Genomic DNA, 6209 nt, shown 5'->3' with positions numbered 1-6209 from the left:
TAATGCAAATTTTTTCTACTTATATTCATTTGTCGATGAACGCATTTAACTGCTATGTGATGTGCTGGGGGGCCCCAGTTTAAAGACATTTTATACAAAACATTAATTTATCATACATTTTGTGTAATTAAACATCAGAAAAATAAGGATACTAACCAGCACCACATTGTATAATTTTATGAGGCAGTTTCCCACACAGGGATTAGACTAGTCCTAGACTAAAATAAATAAAGTGGCATTTGTTTTGCCTCAACGTGCACACAAGTAATGTTTTAGTAAGGCATGTTTGTTAAAACTAGTTATATTTCCTAATTAAACTAAGGCCTAGTCCTGGCTTAACCTTATCTCTGTCCGGGAAACCTAAATGTTTTGTTTAATTTAAATTTTAGGTTTTGAAATGTTTTAGTCATACATTTTCTTTGGAGGGGGGGTTCACAAAGAAGTACTGTACACAAAGAGGCCGAAAATGTTTGAGAACCACTGTTGTATTTCAGATTTGCCTTTAATTCAACCTAATATAGGTATTAACCTGAAAGTTGCGATCTAAACACAAGAGAGCAGCAGAGCACCACTTCTCTCGTCACTACAGCACAGCAGAGGTCAAAAGGCATTTTTCAGATCGTATGATCACTATTTTGAATTTATGCATGGATATCCGAATAGTGTTTGGTCCATATGGTACCATACAGTGTAAGTTATATGTTTTATTGATATTCACAGTGTAGTTAGTTACTTGCATTTGAATGTGTTGCCTATTTACTGTCAGTGATATGAATTAACTGAGATATAACAGAACTTACGAAACGAAAGCACACGCGGTGGTGAGTCTTGGATTCTCCAAATGTCTTTAAATTCATGCATTTATATAGTGACTGCATATTAGCCTGGAGGTGTAAAATAAACTTAAAATACGATTCCCGTCAAGAGAAAATGAATTTCCATTTCTGATTAATGATTTATCGCCAAGGAAGGACTTTTATTTTGACATCGGTTCTGTAGACAGAGTACCAAGAGTAAACGAACAAATACGGTATGTTACTTTCATTTTTCTTTCATCTAAAGTTATGTCGTGAGTCATGACATCTTCACATATTTTATAAATACATGTTTTGTGGATCGCTTTCATTAAAATAAATGATAAAACAATACAGCCATTTTAACAATACAACTGCCAACAGTCTGGTGTAATGCATTTGAGTTGAGCATCTCTTTAGCTGGTGAACAATGGATTTAATGTCTGTTTGTTTTGTTTGTATATTTTATTTGAATTTTTGATATTTTGCCCTGCACAAAGCTTAAACTAACAGAGTGGAAACCACCAAATAAACCTTATCTTAGGGACCATAAAAGTGTTTACTCAAATTTTTAATCTATTTCAATGAAATAATGAAGGTAATATGGAGAGGAAACTTGATAATCAATATGTTTAGCAGCTACTACTGATCTTTGCATGAACACTCATATCGCTCAAACATAATTTGTATTCTGTCCAAATATTAAGGGCCATATCCCTTAAAAGTAAAGCCTTTACATAACAGCTTTAATCAGTATTGCTCGAAGGCTTGTCTTTCTAATTGGCATTAAAAATTAAATTCCCTTTCTCGCTGTAATGGGGCAAAACACAGTTAACATGAATTTGTAATTGACACCAGCCAAAGAGGTGAGAACACAACCATTGAAAGTCATTAATATTGATGAGCTAGAGGTATCATGTCACTTTAATTATCCATACTGATTAAAAACTAAAGCTAAAGTAGTAAACAAGACAGCCTGTTTTGGTCTATATTGCAGCTATGTGAAATAAATTGAGATTTATTTATAGACAAAGACATGAATGTGAAAGCAATGCATTTTATTATCATCATTAAAATGAAATAGGGCCTATCGCATACTGTAGTTGTTTGAGGTGGGCTCAGATGGGCACACTGTGTACAAGGGAGTGCCAGTTTTGTCTTAATGAATGGATTGACTCAGCTGTGTAGAAGAGTCTCATTAGCAGACTTCAGTCAGGGTGTTCGGGCTCCAGGGCATAGACTCCCTCCTGCTGCCCGAGACACATTTGGAAGGGCTCTACATAACCAGCTAAAGAGGAAGATATATGGGCACTAAACCCGAATGTGAGGTGGTTATGGTCCTTTATGCAGGTCAGTGAATAACATAATTTACTGTAATGAATGCAAAATTCAAGGAGGTGTTTAACATGGTGTGCACTTTGCAGTGTGTGTTGTACAAATGCGCCATGTAAGACACGTGGCCTTCAAAATAAATCTGCAATTGTTCCTCAACATTTGTTTCTGGTACGGTTGAAACCTGTCATATTTCATACCAGCATTTGTGACAAGATGTTTACTGCAAGCAGACCCAAGCAAAGGTCACGTTCTTCCCCTCCGCTGCCAGGAACTGTCACACATCACATTCCCACACAAATATCCTGTTCAGGAAATCAGCTTGCTGTTTGATAGACTGAGCTTATGTGCTGTTCTTTCCTAACTTTTTTTATTTACTATGTAAACATCACTGAATGGTTTTCTGTGTGAGTGGTTTATGTAAAGCAAATGTCTGGTTGTTTAACTAAATGGGATTTTTAACTGTTGCCTGTGTAGTCAGTTGAGCATGTTGCGTATGAGACCAAATGCTTGCTTACTGTTGAATAGTTTTATTATTATATATTCTAGCCAATACCTTGCATACTGTATCACAATTTGTCGGTAACAAACCAAGCCTCCAAAACGAGATGATATGCAAACTGGTCACTAGAAAGGATGATATGCACATCCAGCTCCAAGTATATGCAGACAAACTTTGAGTAGTTTGAGGAGAGTTCTGTATTAATTTACATTAATTTGCATTTTTTTTTTTTTGTTTTTTAGATGTTTATTTTTAGTTTTTTTTGTAACGGTGCTTCGTATAAGCTATGTTATTATATAAACAATTTAAAATAGTCAAAAGTATGTTGGCACCTCTATTGATTAATACGTTTGGCCATTTCCACTTTCCTCAATTTTAACACAGGCGTGAAAGCAGCCATATGTTTATTTATATTTTAAAGTCTCCCTGGCCTATAGTCAAGAATTGTATCATTTAAAATGCACCTTTAAGGATCATAATAGCATATATAAAAGTTTGACCTGTCACAGTAATTTCTTCTTTGCTTTAAAACAGCTTGAATGCAACTCTACACCCTTGCCTCATTTAGTATGCAGATCTATAAATATGCAAATTAGTCCCTGCCTCTACTCAATCGCACAGCTTGGGCCATAGACATGAATATGTTAACTAGTCCCCGCCTCCAATTTTTTGCACCACCTCAGACCATATATAAATATATAAAAACAGATATACATAACAGCTAAGTTTGGTTTCACATAATGCATACGTGAGCCGTGCATTTGCAGCACATCTTTAAGCACTGATGTTACATATAACTCTATAACTCAAACTACTGATCCAAGCATTCAACTGTGTTGATATGTTTGGAAATCAAAGCAATTTTAAACCACGTGAATGAGACTGTCTCTAATTAAATGGAGGAAATACTCCAAATATAAACCACAATAAGACCCAATTGTTTAATGGATGTGAATGCTCATGTATATTTACTGTGTTGAATGGCTGTGTGTCCATTTTGCAGTGACAAGCAGCCATGTTTTTTTTTTATCAGCAAATGTTTCAGTTGTAGTGCAATTACGAGCTATGAAAGGGTAACGAAAACCAGACTCTCTCTTTGTCTTTCTCACTCTTTTGTCTTTCTATGTGCTTGTATTACTTTTTTTAGACATCAGGGGAAACTGTTTTGCCTGTTATGTTCAACACCATATGCACTTGGTTGGAAGACTCATTTAGTCTGTTCTTCCGGTCAACAGGGGCAGTTTGTTAAACCACACATTCTGCTGTTGGTGTCACCGGAGCGGCACGTGAAATGTCAATTCAGACGGCAGAACAACGACCTTATCGCATTCTTCTGTCCAGTGCCTAGGGGAAGATGCTATTGTTTCTAGAAAGAGGTGGGAGGACAAAGATAAATTATTTGAGGACACCCTCAATTCACATACTTTGACACTTCCACGTGTGTCCAGTCTATATCTTTCTCACACACACTGACATTCAGACACTTGAATCAAATGAAAAGGAGTATTTTTTCCCCCAACCTATAAAACACCCGTCGTGAATCTTGTGTTCTGTTTGCGGTCAGCGGCTTTAATGAGGTCCGCTCGTGTGACTGCACTGATAAGGGAAGCCTTCGAAGGCTACGATGCTCTTTTATTATGCTACAGAGCAGTACAGCAATTCAGCACCTTGGAGAGCGGCAGCACGCTTTCATCCAGGGGCAGAACGCCAGAGTGCTAATTCAGCACATACAGTACAGACTCACCTTCACGAGAGTGTGCCTGCGTGCACGCATGCTTGGACGCGTTCACTGTAGACTTGCCTATTGTTCAAGCTTATTCACGTGAATAATTGTCTTAAATGGATTTTTTGGGAAAAACTGCAAGTACCATGTCTGTGGGAATGTTTGTTATTTGAGCATGGTGAGTAATTAAAGTATAGGTAAAACCCCAACAATACAAAGGAACCCAACTGTTAAGTCTCTTATTCTAGTTGTTTATAATGTGTTACTATATCTCAGATAATAGAGCATTGCGTTAGCTGCGTAAAAGGTTATGAGTTTGATTCCCAGGGAACACACATACTGATAAAAAGTAGGCATTGTAATGCATTATAAGTTGCTTTGGATAAAAGCATCATCTGCCAAATGCATAAATGCATAGGTAAACCAAATAAATATGGACATTATTACCTCTTTTAATGGCACTTAGGTCCACATTTGTATGAAATCTTTGTATGACAGCAGTATTATAATGATTTATAGTTGGTGGGGTGTAATTCAGACATTGTGTATTATCAGGCCCTTTCAGGCCCTCCTAATTACATACCTGTCCTATGTGACAAATGCAGAGCATGGTGATCTGATAAAGCCTTTTTTTTTCATTTCCAGCCACGCACTTTTCCACTGGGACCACATGAAGGGAGCTGTAAGTTCTTTTAATCAGCCTAATTACTGCAACTGTTTTGAGAGAAAGGGTCTTAGAAGTTATAGCCTTGTTTTTTGCCTTTTATGTCCTCCTTATAAAAATTCCACAGAAAAAAATTTCCGACATGGAACAATGCTTATGATTTTCCCACTGTAGATGAAACTTTACATTTGAGCTTAATTTGCCTAATTAACAATGTTTGCTTTATGGTTCCCGTAGTCAGATGCTCAGTTATTTACTGTGTTTTTATGTAAAGTGTATTGAATTCTAGCAGGCATTTTGATTTCCAAAGAACAAGCTTGAAAGAAAATCTGATCTGTCGTTGCTTTTTGATGATTGTTTTGAATATTCTGAATGGCAGTGCAGTGAAAGGCAGAACTGAACTTCAGAGTGGTGTCAATAAACCAAATTTATTGAAAGGACTGCCGAGAACTCTGACGACAGATTGTTATAATAGCTCAGTGTGTAGACAGAGCTGTCTGATCAATTGAAATGAAAAATGATGTGCTTACGGTCAGAGGCAACCCTGACTTTAATATGATTTACTTCACATTTGCTGGACCAGAGTGTTTTTTGATAGACTACATTAATGGTTGCATTAGTGGCTGGAGTGCAGACTCTGAGCTGAAGAGCATTATAATTTCCTTTTTAGCACTGACCTGTGATGTCACCCTGCATAACTGCCTGTAAAGAGCTGTAACGCTCTTTGGACTTAGAAAAGAGTAACATTTTGTTAATGCCGTGGGATTTTGTGGTTTAGGAATTAGTGTTAAAACCATGATCCCAGTTTTTAAAGTGTTTTTTATAAATCTGGCGTCAGCATAGACCGATTCCTGCAAGAAAGACAAATCAATATTTATTCTTAATTTTTCCTAGACATCAATGAGATTAAATCGATAACTCATTCCACGCCAGTCATTTTTTGAAAAGTTGTCTGCCAGCATTTTTTTGTGATTTTCATAAAAGTTTCACAAAATGCCTTCCAGGAAAATGTTCCTCTAAAATATTTAAACATACAAATATATATATATAAAAAAAGAATAGACCCTCTGCTTTCAAACAAACAACAAACAAACAAACAAAACGGGAAAAAAACGTTTCATCCTATCTATATTTTTTTCTTTGCTTATAAACTTCAAATATGGGTATTTTTCTTTAAAAATACAAATTTTTCAG

The sequence above is a fragment of the Paramisgurnus dabryanus genome, chromosome 19 (genome assembly GCF_030506205.2).
Source record: "Paramisgurnus dabryanus chromosome 19, PD_genome_1.1, whole genome shotgun sequence".
NCBI lineage: Eukaryota > Metazoa > Chordata > Actinopteri > Cypriniformes > Cobitidae > Paramisgurnus > Paramisgurnus dabryanus.
Note: the sequence above shows the minus strand (reverse complement) of the source record.